Below are 18,650 nucleotides of genomic sequence, written 5' to 3'. Positions count from 1 at the left end.
AGTGGCAGTCTTTTATTGCAAATATGCATACACTCTCAGACGAGGTTCACTGGTCCTCAGGTGTGGGGGGCCAGGGAAGTCGCGCTGGCGCTCTCGGGTGATGTTCTCCGGTCCACAAATGCGGGGGGCCGAAGAAGTCACGCCGGCTCCTGCCGGCGGTGGACTTTTATGCCTGGGAGCTGGAAGGGGAGGAGTTTGGGGCGTGTATGTAGGAGTGGCTTCTTGAATTTCGGTGTCCCCGGCTTGACGTCATTCTGCGCATGTTCAGTTGATTTGGTTCTTTTCCCGGGCGCGGGAAAATCTGTGATGAAGAACCCGGAAACAGGGACTGCTCCATCTTGTTCACCTTCCTCCATCTTGTCCCTTTTCCTTCACCCAAACAGTTTGCACATCCAGGTATTAGTCAGAAATAGGTATTTTTGACATCCAGGTTTTGTTATACTGGTGTATGCTGCAATTCAGTACCTATCATTGTTAATATCAGCTTTTTCAACAACTTTTTTTGAATTTCAAATATGGCCAAATTCCACGCTGAGAGCTCAGAATTCACAACCATCCATGGCTCCCCATTGTCTTCAAAATAAAGTCCATTATTCTTTTTTTTTTTTTTTTTTTTGAGATGGAGTCTCACTCTGTTGCCCAGGCTGGAGTGCAGTGGTGCGATCTCAGCTCACTGCAAGCTCCACCTTCCGGGTTCACGTCATTCTCCTGCTCAACCTCCCAAACAGCTGGGACTACAGGTGCCCGCCACCATGCCCGGCTAATTTTTTTGTATTTTTAGTAGAGACGTGGTTTCACCTTGTTAGCCAGGATGGTCTCAATCTCCTGACCTTGTGATCTGCCTGCCTCAGCCTCCCAAAGTGCTGGGATTATAGGCGTGAGCCACCACACCTGACAAAGTCCATTACTCTAAGTCCTCCATTATCTGGCTGCAAACCTACCTGTCTTGACATTATCTTCGCTGCCCTACAGCATTTGCTCTTGGGTCTGCTTGCTGCTTCTGATACACATGTTGTACTTAACCACCTCTGCTGCTCTTGGCACTCTCTCATCCTATAAAAGGGCCTTGTTCCCTGGTCTCTGTATGTCCAAATCATCTCCTCCTTAAGGCCCAGCACAAATGTCATCTTCTCTTTGAGGCCTTACCATTGTTATCTATGTGTTTATGTCTATGTCTCACAGGTACCAGGTGCACAGGAAATAAAAGTTGTCTTATCATGCAAATTTTGACTGAGGAACTGACCCCTAATAAAATTAGTCCCACTTGACCCCGGTTAACACCAGCACTCGCCCTCCTCAGCCTCTGTTGATCAGTTTTTCCCTGATGGAAGGCTGCCATAGACAGCGACGGTATAATGCACAATACAATGCAAATTGATTGCAAAGTTCAATGATGGATCTTGGGAAAGATAAGAAATTTCATGAAGTTAATAAAAGTGATGTTGATCTCGTGCTAAGTCATTGACACGTAATAGTTGAAGAAGAGATTGTCAAAGAAGATGATAACTCTGAAGGAGTTCTAGAAGACTGTGAATTGAATACCAATTAGGAGAGGCTCTTGAAAAATGAATAAAGCTTTCAAGCATTTTTGGGAAAAAGACAGCCCTTTTGATCAATCTATGAAAGTCAAAAGTGAGGTGAAGAAGGTTGTCTTGTGTGAAACTTACACAGTTTTGGCTGATAGTTATGAAAAAATTTCTCTAATCAACGCTGGATCCAGTTTTCATTCATTCTAAAAAAGGGTGAAAATGTGTAATTATAACTTAATTTGTGTCAAATCAAAAACAGAATAATCTTATTCATAGTTTTTACTTTAATTTATCAAGACAAAGTCCCAATCAAAGTGTTATCAAGCCATTTGCTAGTAAATGCCTCCATTTCAATGGGCTTTTCTTATCACCAATTATCCTTGGATAATAAGTACCTCTGATGACATCTCTTCTCTCTCTGAGTAACCTTTCATCTTTATCTGCACCTCTCATCTTTGAACTTATATCACAGTGATTTATGAACCAGTATCATCTCCTCATCAGGCTGAGGCAAGACCTGTGTTTTATTAATTGAAAGCTAAGAGGGGCCTTTGGGGTCAGGCTGCCTACGATGAAGACTCAGCTCCACCTCCTTCAGGCTGTGTGACCTTGGACAAGTTCCTTGCCCTTTCTTTCCTCATTTATAAAATGGGGACAATAAAAGTATATACCTTATGAGGTTCTTTTAAAGACTAAATTATATAATAGACATAAAAGTGCTTGAAAAATGTCTGGCATACGTTAATTTCTCAATAAATGCCAACTATCTTTAATTTTATTATTTCCATCCCCTGAAATGCCTGGAGGGAAACAATTTTTACCAATTCCTAAAGGTTTCTCTCACATGGAAATGTAAGACTCCTATCATTGTCTTCCGCCCTGCAATTTGCTTAACCCTAGGCAGGAAATGTGATTTTATTTGATTAGTGATTTGGGGAAGAACAAACTGTGCCTACTTGGCTGGACCCAGCTCCTTCCTTTTTCCTCCCGGGAGTCAGGTGCTCAATGATACATCACTGGCTTTGCTTTTGGGAGGGGGCCTGGGAGCACCCAGCACCTTCTGCAACTAGGTATGTTTGATAAACCCATTTGCTCTTACTACAAGCTACATCTTTCAACCAAGATTTGATCCGTAATAATGGTCATATTTTGGTCTCCATCAGCCTCGCCACTGTTCGCCTTTTTTTCAATTAGCTCAGAACTGAAATGCAGGAAAAAATGCTGTTTACGGTGGGGCAGAGTCTCTCTAAGATTCCTGGCTGGTATTTCAGTTGCTGTTTGCCGGATAAATGAATCTACATTCTAGATTCCAGTTTTGCTTCTCAAAACATTATTTTTCAGATAAGAAGGACTACAATATAGCAAGCAAAACTTTTCCTGGGTTTAGGTCCAATGAGTCCTATTAAAGGATTAGTAGAACATCTATCAAACATGCTTCTGTGTGCAACTGAGGATCACCCAAAGGGAAAAATAATAATATTGAAAATACAGTAGCTGGTTCCTAAGTCCCTTTCCCTATTGCCATTTCAACTCAAAGACCTAGAGATGCCAGCTCCCCATCTGTTGCCTCAAGGATGCCAGCTTTGAGCATACAATATGCTTCAGATCTGACATTTTCTGGCCAAAAATCTGCTTTGTGAATAAAGAGACCAGTGAAACGGTCAACCCCTGCTTGTGGTTTGATCATTATTGACATTTTATGTTTATAAACCTTCTTTCTCTCTGTTGGAACTAGCCCTGTTTCTCTCTCAGACACTGCATTATTCCTCCTACACAATCCTCACCCAGCCTGGTGCTCCTCGTTGCCCACTGTCCCCCATACCAGGCTCCTGACACCCCAAAGCCAAGGCCAGAAAGAGCCCCCAGCCTCCTCTCCTGGTGCTGCTCTGAGCACCTGTCCTTCTGGCTGTTGGCAGGCTGTGGTAGAGGCGCCGCCTCTCCAGGTTGCCTTTCTCAGATTCCTTCTGGTCTGCTGGCCCCTTCCAGGCTGACTTCTGACAGCACCCTTTACAAGCCAGCCCAGCCAACATCTGAGCTCTGTGCCTGGCCCACCTGGCCCACTGCAGACCCTGGTCACCAGACTTCTAATGCCTCAGCCAGTCCTGTCTGTCTTCTCTGGCTATGCATTGTCCAAGATGCCCGGCCCTGGGACCTATTGCACTATTGCCCTGCCTAGTGCCCCTTACTGCCCAGGGACACCCATGCCCACCAATAGCCTCCTATGCAGTAAGTTCCCTCCCTAGTGAGATGGTCTTCCAGGTCCAGCGGTGCCTCATGGAAGGATCATTTTGTCCCTCTGATCATCCTACCACCAGCCTCCTCCAGCTCATCCTTAGGTGTGTAAGAGAACGATCTGTTTCCGCCTCGCTTTGTCCCTGGCCTGTGCTCAGTTGGACTGCCCCCATTGGGAGCCCACCCTGAGCAGGTCAGGGAGTGTTAGCAACGTCGTCCCCATGCCCAGTGGGCTCCATCATCTGTCTTGCTCTCCAGGCTCCAGTTCTGAGCTGCGAGTGCTTCCTGAGTCAGGCCTCCCCTTCCCTACTCCCTGTGTGGGCCTCATCTAGGGATTACAGGTAAGTGCCTTATCTTATGCCAGCCCTTATCTTCTGATAGTGGCTGCCTAGACAGTAATGTTCAGACTATTGCTGGGATGAGCAGGAAAGAATTAAATGATCAATTAATGGTGTCTACTGTGGCAGCAGCAGTGGAGGGTGTCTATATGTTGAGTGTTTGCCATCCATTTGACATAGCTTCTACCTCAGTTTCCCTAAGTAGCTCATATTCTCTTCTGATTCTAAAGTCCAGCCTGATCTCTAGCCCACCTCACTGGAGCCCCAGTCCCTTCCATCTCTCCTGGGGAAGTGACCTAAGTGCCTGTCCCTCCCACCCCTGGCTAGGCCTCTGCCCTTGGGAGACTGATCTTGGAACCATGTCGCAGCCACTATGTGCCCACCCTCAAGTATTCTGGCATGTTCCTTCTCCCCTGCCACCATGTCCCACTGCAAAACTTGGCACTGATTCAAAGCCATATCTAGATACCACTTTATACCATTCGGAGGATGAGAATCAAAAAGTCAGGTAATAACCTATGTTGTCAGGGATGTGGAGAAATCAGAACTTTCATGCTCTTCTGGTGAAACGTACAAAGGTGCAACTGCTTTGGGAAAGATTCTGGCAGTTTCTCCAATGACTAAACATGGAGTTGTCATATGACCTGGCCCTCCTAGGCATGTACCCGAGAGAAATGAAAACATATGTCTACACAAAGACTTGTACACAAAGGTTTATGGCAGCATTGTTGAGAACCAAATGATAGCAACAACCCAAATGACCATCAATGGACAAATGGATGAAAAAGAATTTGCTATATCCATAAGAATAAAATACTTCATATGCTACAGCTTAGATGAACCTTGAAAACATTATGCTCAGTGACACAAACCAGTCACAAAAGACCACATATTGTATGATTCCACGAATATGAAAGTCCAGAATTTGGAAATCTATAGAGACAGAACGTAGATTAGTAACTACCCAGGGCTGGAGAAGGAATGAAGGAATGGGGTGGGGAAGGGTTGTTGATAGCCGACGAATACCAGATTTCTCTTTCTGGTGGTGAAAATGATATAAAATAGACTGGTGATGGCTGCACACATCTGTGAATATACAAAAAGCCATTGACTTGTACACTTCAAATGGGTGAATTATGTTGTAAGTGAATTATATCCCAAGAAAGTTGTTTTAAAAAAGAAATAAACAGGCCCTGGTGCTAACACCTGCATAAACCAAGTCTGGGATACTGGTGGGCCCCTGTCTGCCCTGGACTGGGTTGTGTCTCCTACTTTATGCCTTGGGGACTTTTGTACTCAACACTGTCCAACTCTAACCTCAGTTCTCAGGAGGTTAATATACAGGAGTGAAAATACAGACACAATCATAAAATACAGCCACATAGAGATAAGAATGGATTCCACGACCTTGGGAACAATGAGGACTACCAGAGCTAATGTTCCTCTCCTGTTGGAAATGCTCTTGCAACTGCTTCCAATGAAGGCCTTGGCTAAGCCCAGTGGCTTTACTCCCTCCCCATCTCCAGCATCCTCGAGAGGATCCACCCAGAGCCCCTGTCTGGTCCTGGCCATTGGCTCCCACCTTGTTTGTCCAGTGCTGGTCACCCTTAGGGGTCTCTGCTGTCTCAGAGTCCCTCAGCCAAGCCATTCCTGGCAGCCCCTCTTCCCCCCGAGCCCTTCAACATAGCCACCAGCCAAGTATGTCTGTCTCCGTGTGAGTAGACTGGAAGTTACAGAGAAAAAGAAGTGGGGAGGGGAAGTCATTCCAAAGATTTAGAGCTGTGTTTCCAAAACTTATTTTCCATCATCACTCCCCTAGGAACTACTTCAGACATTTTTGTCTGACTGTCAAGGTCCCAGCCTCCCGTAAAGTTTCAATACCACAGATGTACTACATATCTGTTTAGGGACCATACCCTTTGGAGGGCCACAAAACATTGGCTTTTTCTGACCCCCAAGATATAATTTTGTCCCCTAAGGAACAATATCCCAACTGTTAAGAATGTAGGGTATTATAGAGGGGTCTCCTGGGACTCAAGGTCACAGGGGTCGTAGGCCTAAGGAAGAGGCCATAACAAGAAGGAAATGCACTTCTGCTTCTCTCCTCCCACCCTACCTTATTTTATCTGTTTATCTGTCCAATTCGTCTCTCTGTTTCTGCAAAGTTGCTTTCTTTGCAATGCAGCCACACGGAGGAAACCTTGCTCGTTTCTTCCCAGTATTTACGTTCACTCTGTTCAAGGATCCAACCCAAACAGAAGCTGGAATCCTTTAGCCTTAATCCCAAATGCTCATGGAAGGAATTCCCCCAGCCCAGGTCAGAGATGGTGTCCACTCCTGAGACAATCAATAGGGCCAGTGGGCAGGGTCATTTTGTGCAAAAATGTCTGCTAGCAATCTGTCACTGCTACCGAGTGGACAGAGAAAAGCAAGTCCTAAAGGAGGGACATGACGCTGCCTTAGAAGCCAGTTCCTCCTGACGCTGGTATTTTCATAGACCCTCCAAAACCTCACTTGGGTCTTGGCTTCATTTCCTCCACCCACTCAGGCCTGGGCCTCTTGCTGACACCCTAAAGTCAATTCACAATCAACAGGGGCTTGGAGGGCTGTTGGCTCTGACACAAGCAGGGCCTGATCCACGGCTGAGCTTGGCCAGCTGCCTATCTTTCTTCTCTGCTGATGGTCAGTGGCACCATGTGGATTTCACTTTCTCCAGCCCAAGCTCTGAATCTCTGATCTAAGCCATTTCCTTCTGGCAGATTCATAAAGACCAGTCCTGACCTCTCCTGACCCACTCTGCACAGGTCCCCTACAGCCAACTGTCTTTCATACCCAATATTCGGCATGTCTTACCTGCATGTTACCTTTATGCTGCCCACCAACCCACAGCTATCCTTGCCTTCAAAAATACAACCTGAAAGTAACTACCCTTTCCTAGAAGTTTCCCCATATCCACCCACCATAACAGTAACACCTCTGATGCATAGGTGTCACTCATCAGCTCGTGAGTTGAACACTCTCACCTTCTCTCCTCTGCTTGACTGTCCCTCCTGAGGGGTGGCCCATGCTCAGTCTTCACACACCTGGCACCCACTGCCCTGTGATGCTCCCTTTCATCCTGATTCTTTCAGGGCACCATGCTTTCCAAGGAGCCACAGTTGCAGGTAGTTTGCAGAGAATTTGAGCAAAATGTCCTCCAAGCCAGAAACTGGTGAGACGGTAAGAAATGCCAGTAAGTACATGAACAACTCAGTTCTTTCATCCCACAGAGGTGGCAGCTGTGCACTTCATCATATTCTGAGCTCTCAAAACCCTGATACCCCAACTTGAATGGGAAGAGTGGGCCCTTCCAAGCAGGGGGTGCCCATGCTCACTTGCCTCTTAGTTTTTAATATTCAGTTGGCAGGAGCCGGCAGAAGCTAAGCAGCAGTGGGAGGTGGAAACAGATGCAGTCACCTTTAGAATTAAGTTTTAGCAAAGTAGCCCTTGCCTGCACAGCCAGGTGAAAATGGTCATGATCAGATAAGAGCAAATTCTTCCTTCCACCCCAGCTTCACAAGTGCTGTCAGATTCACAGGCAGCTACATCTTCTCATGAGGGGAGTAATAAATGGAACATGTGCAGAATGATTTTATCAAGAGAAGAGCCTCTCAGATGGTGGCCACAGAGGACAGGACTCCAAGATGTGAGTTGAAGCCCACCCTTAAACTTTCAATGTGAGGACATCCCCTTCCTTGTCCTCCCAGCCTCCACCGTATCTCCTGCATCTGGCTCTCTCCCCTCTCCCTCTGCACACCGCCTTCTTCTGCTCTGTCTTCATCTCGGTAACCCCCCTAGATACCTCTCAAGGTGGCTACCTGGCCCTCAAAATGCCCCCTTCTCTAGGAAGACCCCTAAAACTCAAGGGAATCCCCCAGGAACTATTTGTGCCCATGTGATCTTGCCCCTGGTTGGAACTGATTGTCCCGAGGGTAGGCACCTGACCCAAGCTGAGCCAGCCTGTTTCTCCTGCAAACTTGAACTCAGAAAGGGAAGACACAATGACTAGTTTAGAATGTTAATGGCAGCCCAGGAGATCCTACTGCTCTGTGTCTCAAGCTGTCTCAGTTCCTTTCTTTCCTGGGTCAGCTGCAATTATTTAACCTTACTAAACCTTTGCTTAAGAGTAAAACAAAAGCACTGTGAAGCTAACAGAACCATTTTCTCCATGTCTCTATTCCAGATTCCCCCAAGAGAGAATTGGATTGACTCAGTCTCACCTCTGGAATGGTTTCTCCTGGGCTGGTGTCCACCCTAAGGCCAGTCTGCTGTGGCTGGGTGAGGGTGGGGTGCAGAGCCCCTTAGAAACTTGGCTATAGCAGCCTATCCTTGGGAGTTATTGGGGCAGCTCAGTGCTGAGGAAGGAAGACACCTTTCCAGTGAGCTGGGTAAGTCTCCCCATGAAGGGTCTCCCACAGTGAGATCAGGCAGGGGGCCCCAGCACGGATGAGGTTGGTAGAGAATCTGACCTGCCTGAGGCAAGAGCTCGTGATGAAGAGCAGTGAGAGTCCAGCCTCCACTGAGTCGTGGAAAGCTTTCCTGCAGCAGATGGAAAGGTGTCCTAGAATTCTGTCTCCAGTCGACTGCAAATCTTCTAACGTGGGAGCCTTAGTACCTTATGGGCTGCAGAGACATGCGATTAAGGCAGAGGATGGCTGTGCTGGCTAGTACGTTTCCATAAGAGATAACTTATTGGTTATTCAGAGATCCGTCCAAAGCTGTGAGTCTAATTAGCTCTAATATCCTCTTTGCAGCAAAACCTAATGTGAAAACACAGACACAAGAGAGGAAAACACATTTGGTTAATTAGCCTTGTGAAAACAACGCTCCCCACTTGTGCCCCAGCTTCCAGGTCTCTTTACTAGGCAGCCAGAGCCACGGCGTCATGGGGAGAGCCAAGGCCCTGACTCTCTAATAACACAAGTGGACTCATGGGAGCCCTCTCTCCACCCCTGGACTCCAGAGAATTGAGTTGTTTCTTTTCATCCTCTCCTACTCTCCTCCTGGCTGAGACTTGTAGAGATAGAGAGTGGCACAGTGTCATACCCAGAAGGGCCATTGGGAAGCACCTCTTCATTTGATTTTATCTATCTATCCATTGATTGATCCATCTATCCATTATCTATCTATTTTTCTCATGTTACAACATAAAATTTACCCTCTTTTTTGGAGACAGGGTCTCATTCTGTCATCCAGGCTGGAGTGCAATGGTGCGATCACAGCTTGCTGAAGCCTCGACCTCCTGGGCTCAAGAGATCCTCCCACCTCAGCCTCCGTAGTAGCTGGGATTACAAGCGCCTACTACCATGCCCAGCTAATGCTTTTTTTTTTTTTTTTTTTTTTTTTTTTTTTTTTTGAGATGGAGTCTCACTCTGTCGCCCGGGCTGGAGTGCAGTGGCCGGATCTCAGCTCACTGCAAGCTCCGCCTCCCGGGTTTACGCCATTCTCCTGCCTCAGCCTCCCAAGTAGCTGGGACTACAGGCGCCTGCCACCTCGCCTGGCTAGTTTTTTGTATTTTTTAGTAGAGACGGGGTTTCACCATGTTAGCCAGGATGGTCTCGATCTCCTGACCTCGTGATCCGCCTGTCTCAGCCTCCCAGAGTGCTGGGATTACAGGCTTGAGCCACCGCGCCCGGCCCTAATTTTTATTATTATTACTATTATTTGTAGAGACAAGGTCTCCCTATGTTGCCCAGGCTGATCTTGAACTCCTGGGCTCAAACGATCCTCCCGCCTCCACCTGCGAAAGTGCTGGGATTGCAGGCACGAGCCACCACATCCGGCCAAATTTACCCTTTTTAACCATTTGTAAGTGTACAATTCAGTGGTATTAAGTACATTCACATTGTTGACCATCCATCGCCACAATCCCACCCAGAAATGTTTTTTCATCCCTAACAGAAACTCTGTACCCATTAAATACTAACTGCTATGTAATAAATGTAGAATTAAATACAAATTCCATGTTACCCACTCCTGATACCCCAGCCCCTGATAACCACTATTCTACTTTCTGATTCTAAGAATTTGCCTATTCTAGGCATCTCATATAAGTGGAATCATATAATCTATGTCCTTGTGTGACTGGTTTATTTCACTTAGAAAAATGTCTTCAAGTTCATCTGTGTGGTAGCATGTGTCAGAATACCCATCCTTTTCAAGGCTGTATATATACCACAGTTTGTTTATCCAGTCATCTGTGGATGGACGTTTAGATTATTTCCATCTTTTGCTATTTGTAAATAATGCTGCTATGAACCTTGGTCTACAGGTTTATTAATTTTAATGTTTTATTACACAGGTAGCCCATGCTTACTGTAGAAAAGTTAGAAAATGCAGATAATTAGAAAAGAAAAGCAAAGTCATCCTGAACCTCATCATGGAGCGATAACACTATGAACATTCAGTGTTTGTCCTTCCAAATGTTCTCTCGTACTCCTTCAGGTTCTTCCTGCTTCTAGACATTCATATAGATATAGCTATATTTGTAAACCAGATAGAAGTACACTATACATATCAGTTTTTGAAAACTACTTTTTAAACTTATTTTATCATGCATGACATCTCCATGTCTCCCTCTTCCTCTCTCAGATAGGTAGGCCGACCCGAATAGATACAGACAGTGCTACCTAAGCTGAAAGACTGCATTTTAATCGATTGTGTGGATGCACCATTATGTGAAGTACCAGCATGTAATTTGCTAGTTTTGCAATGTTGTTGGACACTGATTATTTTCAATGTTTTGCTATTACAAGCAATGCCATTGTGCGTCCCTGTAGGTGAATCATTGTGTACAGCCTTTAGTTATTCTCTTAGGATAAATTCCTAAGCAAAAATCATTGAGAACAACCTCATTTTACAAATATGGAAAAGTGTATTGATGTAAAGTGACTTGCCCAAATTTCCATGAGCATAATTTCGTCATTATGCAGTGTATGTCATAAATGCAATGTATGTTTGCAGATCTCCTTTTGGGGTCTATCAGGAGCCAAAACCTTCATCTCTTACTGATCAGAGCCCCCTACCATGCTGGCATTCCTGAGCCCATCCTCCCCAGAGTCACTCTCTGGACCTTCCCACTGCATGCTGCAGTCCCTTAGGATCTCAGTGTGTGCCAGGGTTTATCTGATCCACCAGTTTACACTGTGATGAGGCGTTCATGGTTAATAGGGGCTACCCCTCCAGCAGAGACAACATTGACTAAAGATTCTTGGAGGGTGCATATATTTAAGGCAAGGATAAGCAAACCCAGGTATCTGGTTTCTGGAATTTCAGGCATGCTTTTATTGCACTGAAGTATGTGTTCAATAAATACTTGTTAAAATAAAAAGGAAGGAAGAAAAAAAGAGGGAAAGAAGGAAGAGAAGCAGGGAGGGAGGGAACCTAGACTCTAATTCTGCCGCTTCCTAGTCTTGTGCCCCCACACTTCATCCTACCATTGCCCCACCTTTCCCCCAAGTTTAGTTAAAATGGGTTTTCCTAAGGAAGAGACTGCCAGGGAAGGGAGACAAAGAATCAACTCCGTTTCTTTCCAAAGCTCCATATTCATTATGCTGTGAGCTCGGAAGTGCAGAGTGATTTATTGGGCTCTGAGCAGCCATCATTTAGAGCAGCATGATGAATTAAGGTGGTAATGCATTGAAGGCAAAGCCCTAATGCACTATGAGGTTCTAGTTTGGGGAATTTATAGAGATAAAATTGTAACTATATAAGGAAAGTGGGAAAATTGGCCTGAATGTGGGAGTAACCAGGGAGGGAAGACTGACTCTTGAAGTAGTCCCTGCACCCAAACAACCTCCCCACATGCCTTTTGCTGATTTAAACGATCCATGCCCAACTGGCATCTGTGAGTTTGTTCCACACAGATTCTAAATGACCCCTGCCTCCCAGCAGAAGCCTGGGGTCACATAACTGCAGCATCTGATGAGCCTGGCACCCCTTGCATGTGGCCTCCACCATGAAAGGCTCATGACTCATTAGACTCCTCAGCAGACTGTAAACTCCTAGGGGGCAGAGCCGTGTCTCCCACAATGGGACACAATCTTTGTTCCCTCTGTGTTTATTAAAGAAACGAGTAATTCACACTTCATTCATTTACTTGATAAATGCAAATCTGAGTCACTTACAAAGTACCTATAACCCAAAGCTGAATGTGACCATCCCACAGGAAGGTACAAAGAGTCATGCAGGTTTAGAGGATGAAGGAAGGATCACACAGGGGATCCACGAAACCTACATGGAGAAGGTGGCATGGAGTGGGGGTCTTAAAGGATGGGTGGGATTGCATTCGCTGGATGTGAGGCTGGAGGACATTCGAGATCGGGAATGGCATCCCCTTGAGTCTAGGGTATTTCAGTAGAATTGTTGGAGAAATTAAAGGAAGGTAGCCTGGAGCCAGAACGTGCTCTGGGACATCCTGTATATGATGGGACAGAATGTTTGAAGTTGAGACAATCTATCCTAATTGAGATAAGTATGAATTCACACAGGTACAGCTGTGCTTTACAGAGATGCAGAGGTACATAGATATGTATTACATATGCGCGTGTATCATAGTTTACAAAGAGCTCCCAAACAATTCTAGAGAATAGTTACATTTAATTACATTCATATCACAGATGGGGAAGTTGAAGCCAAGCAAGCTTAAGTGACTTGCACAAGAAGAACAAGCAGCACCAAACTTCTTTAAGCCCATTGTTTTATACACTCTAGCACACAATGCCTAGCAAGGATGACTGAAATGAGTGCAGGGGACAAGCTAAAGGGTGTGCATCATTGGCCGTGTGTATAAGCCAGCCAACAAATACAGGTTGGCCCTATATGGTACCTAAAAATGAGCCCTGGTGTAGCATCAGTTCCAACTCAAATGTCATTGGCGCCTGCTCCCACTTACTCAACCAGGTCCTGTCTTTCCCATTATGCCCAGGAGCCCCCATGGTTGTGCACTAGCATGGTTGGCCTATCTGTTCTCTCCAACACTAGCCCTGCTATCAGCATCCTGGCTTCCAAATGTGTTCCAGCACTTTGTCACCCTGGGGCCCCGGGAGCCTGCTTTATGCCCTGGGCCTCAGAGGCTCTCCCTCTCCCCACATTCCCTTCCCCACAGCTGGCAGAAGTTCTTGGGTCCTGGGTCCAAAGCACAATGTCCACAGCAGTTACCACCCCTCTCTGCCTCCACAGTTCTTCTCTTCATTACCCTCATCCCCCTTCTTCAGGCCCCTTACCCACAAATGAGTCAGCATCACAGAGAGCCTCCTTCCTCTCTCTCATCAGACACACCTGAGAGTGACTTCCAGGACTAAGGCATAAACAAGGACTTCTGGGGTGTGTGTGTGCTATTAATGGATGTTTACACACACACTACAATCCCAAATTAAAAGTTATTTTTTTAAGTTGGCTATTGGTTACTCAAGATACAACTTCCCGTAAGAACAATGCTAATATTTAGTAGCCAGGACTTCAGAAATTCGTTTAATCTATAATACTGAACTATAGTTAAATATTGACTTAGTATTATTAGTATTGATTTAGTGCTGACTCCTGGGATCAAGGAAGCAGCAAGGGTAAAGGAGAAAAAGGAAGAGGAGGCAGCAAAGGAAGAAGAGAAGGAGGAGAGGGAAGAGGAAGAGGTAGAAGAGAATAAGAAGGAGGCAGAAAAGGAGGAGAAGGAGGAAGATGGGGGGAAGGGAAAAGAGGAAAAGGAAGAGAAGAGGAGAAGGACGAGGAGGAGGAGGAGGGGAGAAAGAGGAGTTGGGGGACCCTTACTGGAACCTACATCCCCCTCCAGCTACACCTTGTGCCCCTCAGGCTCTCACAGCAAACCTTGGAAGTGTTGTCTGTAGACATTGTTTCTACTTTCTCAATTCCTGTCTCTCCTCAGCTGACTTCAGCGAACCTTTCATCCCCAGCACTCTGCTGGAACTAACTGCCCTGTCAAGGTCTCCAATGGTGGCCATCTGGCCCACGTTCCTGTTCTCATCTTACCTGACCTCTCAGAGGCATTTGACATGACTGGCCAAGCCTTCCTTCTGGAAACAATTTCCTCCCTGTCTTCCTTGGTACATGCCCTGACAGCTGCTGTTCTTCACCCCTCCCTGCAGGCACACCTTTCACCAAGTGACTTTGCAGCTCCTCTCACCAAAGAGGGGCGGGCGTCTATTTCCCACTCCCCTTAACTTTAGTTTCTGCAGTATGACTTGCTCTGCTCAATGGAGGGCTAGCCAGCATGATGTGACTCAAGACCTGAAAAGTCTCTGCTGTCTCGCACCTCTGCCATCACCATGAGAAGAATCCACTGGTCCTGGGAGAAGAATGAGAGACATGCGTGGCAGAACGGAGCCAGCATGGATGAGCCAAGGCCCAACTAAACTAGACTGGTAAGTGAAGTAAACACTCATCCTCATACATCACGGAGGTTTGGAGGTTGTTTGTTGCACACCAAGAGTTGACAATTACTCCTTCCACAGAACCACTCTCAACTTCTACCTCACTGCCACCCATTCTGAGCTTTCTTTTTGACCCTCTACCTGCCACCCCCAGGCCTCTATATCTTGAGAAACCCTGGAGCTCTGTCCTCGGCCTGCTTCTTTTCTTTATCCACAGTCTCCTCCCAAGTGAGCTCATGGGTCATGGCTTTAAACTCTGTGCTAATGACTCTCCAATTTATAGCCTGGCATCCTCCTGAACTCCACATCAGCATGGCCAGCTGTCCTAATGTAAAAATCTCAGGGAAGGAACAGTCAAGAGCAGGCTGGAGGATGGGCAGCCTTCTCAAGATGCCTTCTCTCATACCCAAGATGGCCAAAATCTAATAGCTGGTCCTCCACCCAACCCCTCCTCCCACCAAACTCACTCTCCACACTAGATGTCCTGATCTCAGTAGATAACACCATTTAGTGGCTCACATGAAAAACTTATTTTCAAGTTCTCTTTCCTTTTTGTCTTCCCTCACACCCATACTGAATTCATTGTTAGTCCTATAGTCTGTACCTCTAAAGCCTATCCCAAGTCTGACCACTTCTCATGATCATCAGCGCTGCTACATCCCAATACAAGCCACCATCACCACTCCTGGTCTCTCAACCTCGACCCTTGCCTGCTGATAGTCCATATTTCATGCAGCATAATCACATCTCTCCTTCCAGTTTTCATTAGGATTGAATACGCCCTGCCCTCCTTCACGGGGCCTGCCAGCCCTCCTCGCTCTCCATCCTAGTCTTGCCTCCTGCTCCCCCTGGCCCTCCCTCACTCCCTCCCTCTGGCCCTCAGCTCCTTCCCACCCTCCAGCCTGCTACTGGCTGTTCCTCCCCCTAGATTTTTACATGGTGGCTTGTTCCTCCTTGCCCAGACCTCCACCTAAATGTCTCCCTACGAGGGGCGCTCCCTGACTAAAGTGACTCCACACCCACTGTCTCATTGACCTGTTTTCTGTCCCTGTAGCATCTGCCAGTGCCCATGGTACCCATGGACTTACTCGCCTGTTGCCTTCCTTCCTTCCTAGAGTGTAGGAACCCCTGGAGGGCTGCCCTAAAAATGGGCCCTGGTGTATCATTTTTGATTGACAGGAGGAGGAAGGAGTGGAGGAGAAGGAGAAGAAGGAAAGGCAAGAGAAAAGAGAGATGGAGTTGGAGGAGTAGGAGAAAGTGTGGGAAGGAGGAGAAGGGAGGGGAAGAGGAAGTCCTCCTCCTTCCTGGACATGAGGCTGTGGCTTCCAGCCCCCTCTTCTGTCCCTCCCTGCCACTGACTAGAACTCTGCCCAGGCCCCTGAGTGACCCGAGGTCACCATGTTCCCTGCAGTGGCCCCAGTCAGTCCTGCATCTCCCCCAGGTGCTCATGCATTCCCCAAGCACTCCCTCACCTGCCCCAATACTCTTCATACTCTCCAGTGGAGGTGAGGAGGTGGGGGGATGAGGAGGTGAGAGCATGAGGAGGTGAGGGCATGAGGAGGGGGCAGGAGGGAGGTGGAGGGAGGGAGAGGGGCAGGAGGGAGGAGGAGGTGGGGGTGGAGGTGAGGGTGGAGGGAGGGGTGGTGAGGGGTGGAGGTGGGGGTGGGTGAGGAGGGTGAGGAGGCAGAGGGGTGAGGAGGTTGGGGATGAGGGGGTGAGAGGTGAGAGGGTGAGGATTTGAGGAGGACGGGCAGAGGTGGGTAGTGAGGAGGTGGAAAGGAAGCAGGAGAGAAGGAGAGAGGCAGTGGAATGAGGGAGGAAGGAAACAACTTAGCCCTGTGTTTAGGTTCTAGTGGTGGAAGATAAATAAGGTATGGAAATATTTAAATGGAAGAAATGGACCATACGGAAGGGTGGAGTGGAATGGGTGGAAACACAGACAGAGGGAAGAAATGGTGGAGGGTGGTGGTGGACATGGAAGGAAAAATGACAGGGGAGACAGAGGGGTCTGGACTGGAATCCCTCCGCACTCTAGCCTCGGAGAGGGGCTAGAGGGCGGCGCCTGCACCCCTGCACTCTACCCGCCACTTACTCTTTACCACCCCTGCCAAGGTCTCTCCAGCTGTAACGTAAGAATCAGACCAAGCAGGCAGCCCTTCTCCTCTTTGAGAGTGAAGTGACATGGGAGAGGAGGCGGGAGCCATGAGGTGCCTTCTGTAGCTGTGGGACTGTGGGCTGGGGAAGTTCTCCTCAGTGTGAGGCAGCCCTGCTGGGACTCTGTTCTGGTGAGTGGCCCTCAGCTCACCTGCTTGTCTCAGCGCTTTCCTTTTGTCCATTGCTGAGCCTGCATGGTCCCTAAAAGCTTGGTCTTTTCACAATGTCTCCCTGGATAGCAGCAGCAGCCTCCAGACAGCCTGCAGATTGTGTGTGTGTGGTGTGTTGTGGGTTGTGTGGTATGTGTAGTGTGTGTAGTGTGTTGGGTGTATGTGTGTGTCTGGTATGTGTGTTGCATGCATGTGGTGTATAGGAATGTGTGGGCTGGGCTGTGTGTTTGTTGTGCATGTGTGTGAGGGTAATTTTGTGGCGGGGGGTATGTGTGCACTGTGTATATACAAGTGAGTGTTGGTGGAGGGTGTGGGTTGGGGCTGTGAGGTGGTCATCACTGGACGGTGAACTGCAGCTCCATGATAACCTTTTCTGCATACATGTCATTTGTAATTAGCCAGGTTTGAGGAGTTCAAAACTGGGAGAAGAGAAAGAAGAGAAGAGAGAAAAGGAAAATTAATGAAACAAGTAACCCGCCTTATATGGATATTTGTTTTGCTTGTTTGCACATTGTTTAGTCCTTACAAGCTCTGAAAATAAAACACAAGCACAGTATCAGGCTCAATTAGGTGCTTAATAAATACCTTTTGATGATGACAAATGGCAGGGATGTTAATGACACTGCTCCCCTCCGGCTCCCGCTGCACAGAGCGCCCTTGGCTCTTCAGACTTACAGCTCTTTGTCTGAGCTGCTGTGAGCCAGCCTCCGCTGCCTGCAGGAGATGGCCGTGTGGGCAGGGCCTCGCTGTGTCTTTTCACCTTTTGAGACCACCCCATGCACCTCTTCAGGCAGCAGCTCATAGCAGGTGTTCCCTGAACATGTCTGCCTTTGACTTGAAGGGGTCAGGACGCCACTTGAGGATGCCGAAGGGAGGCAGCTCACGGTGGTGCCCTCCCCTCCACCACTTCCAGGAACTCCTCCTCTCCTTGTGGATCTCAGGGCTCATACGCTTTGCCCAGAGCCCAACAGCTACAAGCGCACTCAAACAGAACATTCCTCCATGCGTTTGCTCTTGCAAAATGTGTGTTGGGGGTGGGTGCGGTGGCTCATGCCTGTAATCCCAGCACTTTGGGAGGCTGAGGCAGGTGGATCACCTGAGATCAGGCGTTCAAGACCAGCCTGGCCAACATGGTGAAACCCCATCCCTACTAAAAATACAAAAATCAGCCCAGCGTGGTAGCAGGTGCCTGTGATCCCAGCTACTTGGAGGCTGAGGCATGAGAATCGTTTGAACCTGCGAGGCAGAGGTTGCAGTGAGCTGAGATTATACCACAGCACTCCAGCCTGGACCACCGGGTGAGACTCCAACTCAAAAAATAAAATTTAAAAAGTGTGTTGGATCCCATGGTTCCCCTGCTGCCCAACACACCGAGACCAAACGCATACTTGCACACTCGCCATGGGGCCTCAGTCACCTCCTGATTCCCAAACACACAGTGCTCACTGCTGTCTCCAGTGCTCCCCCAGGCCAGCGTTGGCTGTCTCACAGCCCCCAGTCTTACTTAAAGGCCTGCCCTGGTTGCTAAGAAATTAGCAACCCCCTATCAGCATGTGTGCCCTGCTTTTTACCTTGCCGATTGGTATTCATGACACTACCCCTCCCCAGAAATGACACTTCATAGTCACTGTTTACTTAGGGCTAGAGTGTAGGCTCTATAAGGACAGGTGCCTTCTCTTTCATGATTACCTTTAAACCCCAGGCTTCAACATGCCTGACCCACAGAACAGGCTCAACAAAATATATACCATAAAAAATGATCCAGTACATGCCATGAGGACATATATTGAGCCTGGCACTGTG

At 47.6% G+C, this 18,650-nt stretch overlaps 1 long non-coding RNA gene across 1 annotated transcript; it reads right to left on the bottom strand.

The window, feature by feature from the left end:
- Positions 1-797: 797 nt before the first annotated feature.
- LOC103877697 lies at positions 798-17,945 on the bottom strand. Its single transcript, XR_637510.3, has 3 exons — positions 17,433-17,945; positions 8,608-8,898; positions 798-7,307 (listed from the first exon to the last, which is right to left on the bottom strand). It is a non-coding gene; the product is annotated as an uncharacterized LOC103877697 (long non-coding RNA).
- Between the last annotated feature and the right edge of the window lie 705 nt (positions 17,946-18,650).

The sequence above is a fragment of the Papio anubis genome, chromosome 1 (genome assembly GCF_008728515.1).
Source record: "Papio anubis isolate 15944 chromosome 1, Panubis1.0, whole genome shotgun sequence".
In the NCBI taxonomy this organism is placed as follows: Eukaryota; Metazoa; Chordata; class Mammalia; order Primates; family Cercopithecidae; genus Papio; species Papio anubis.
The sequence above is the reverse complement of the archived record's forward strand: the minus strand, read 5'-3'. Positions and strand labels throughout refer to the sequence as shown.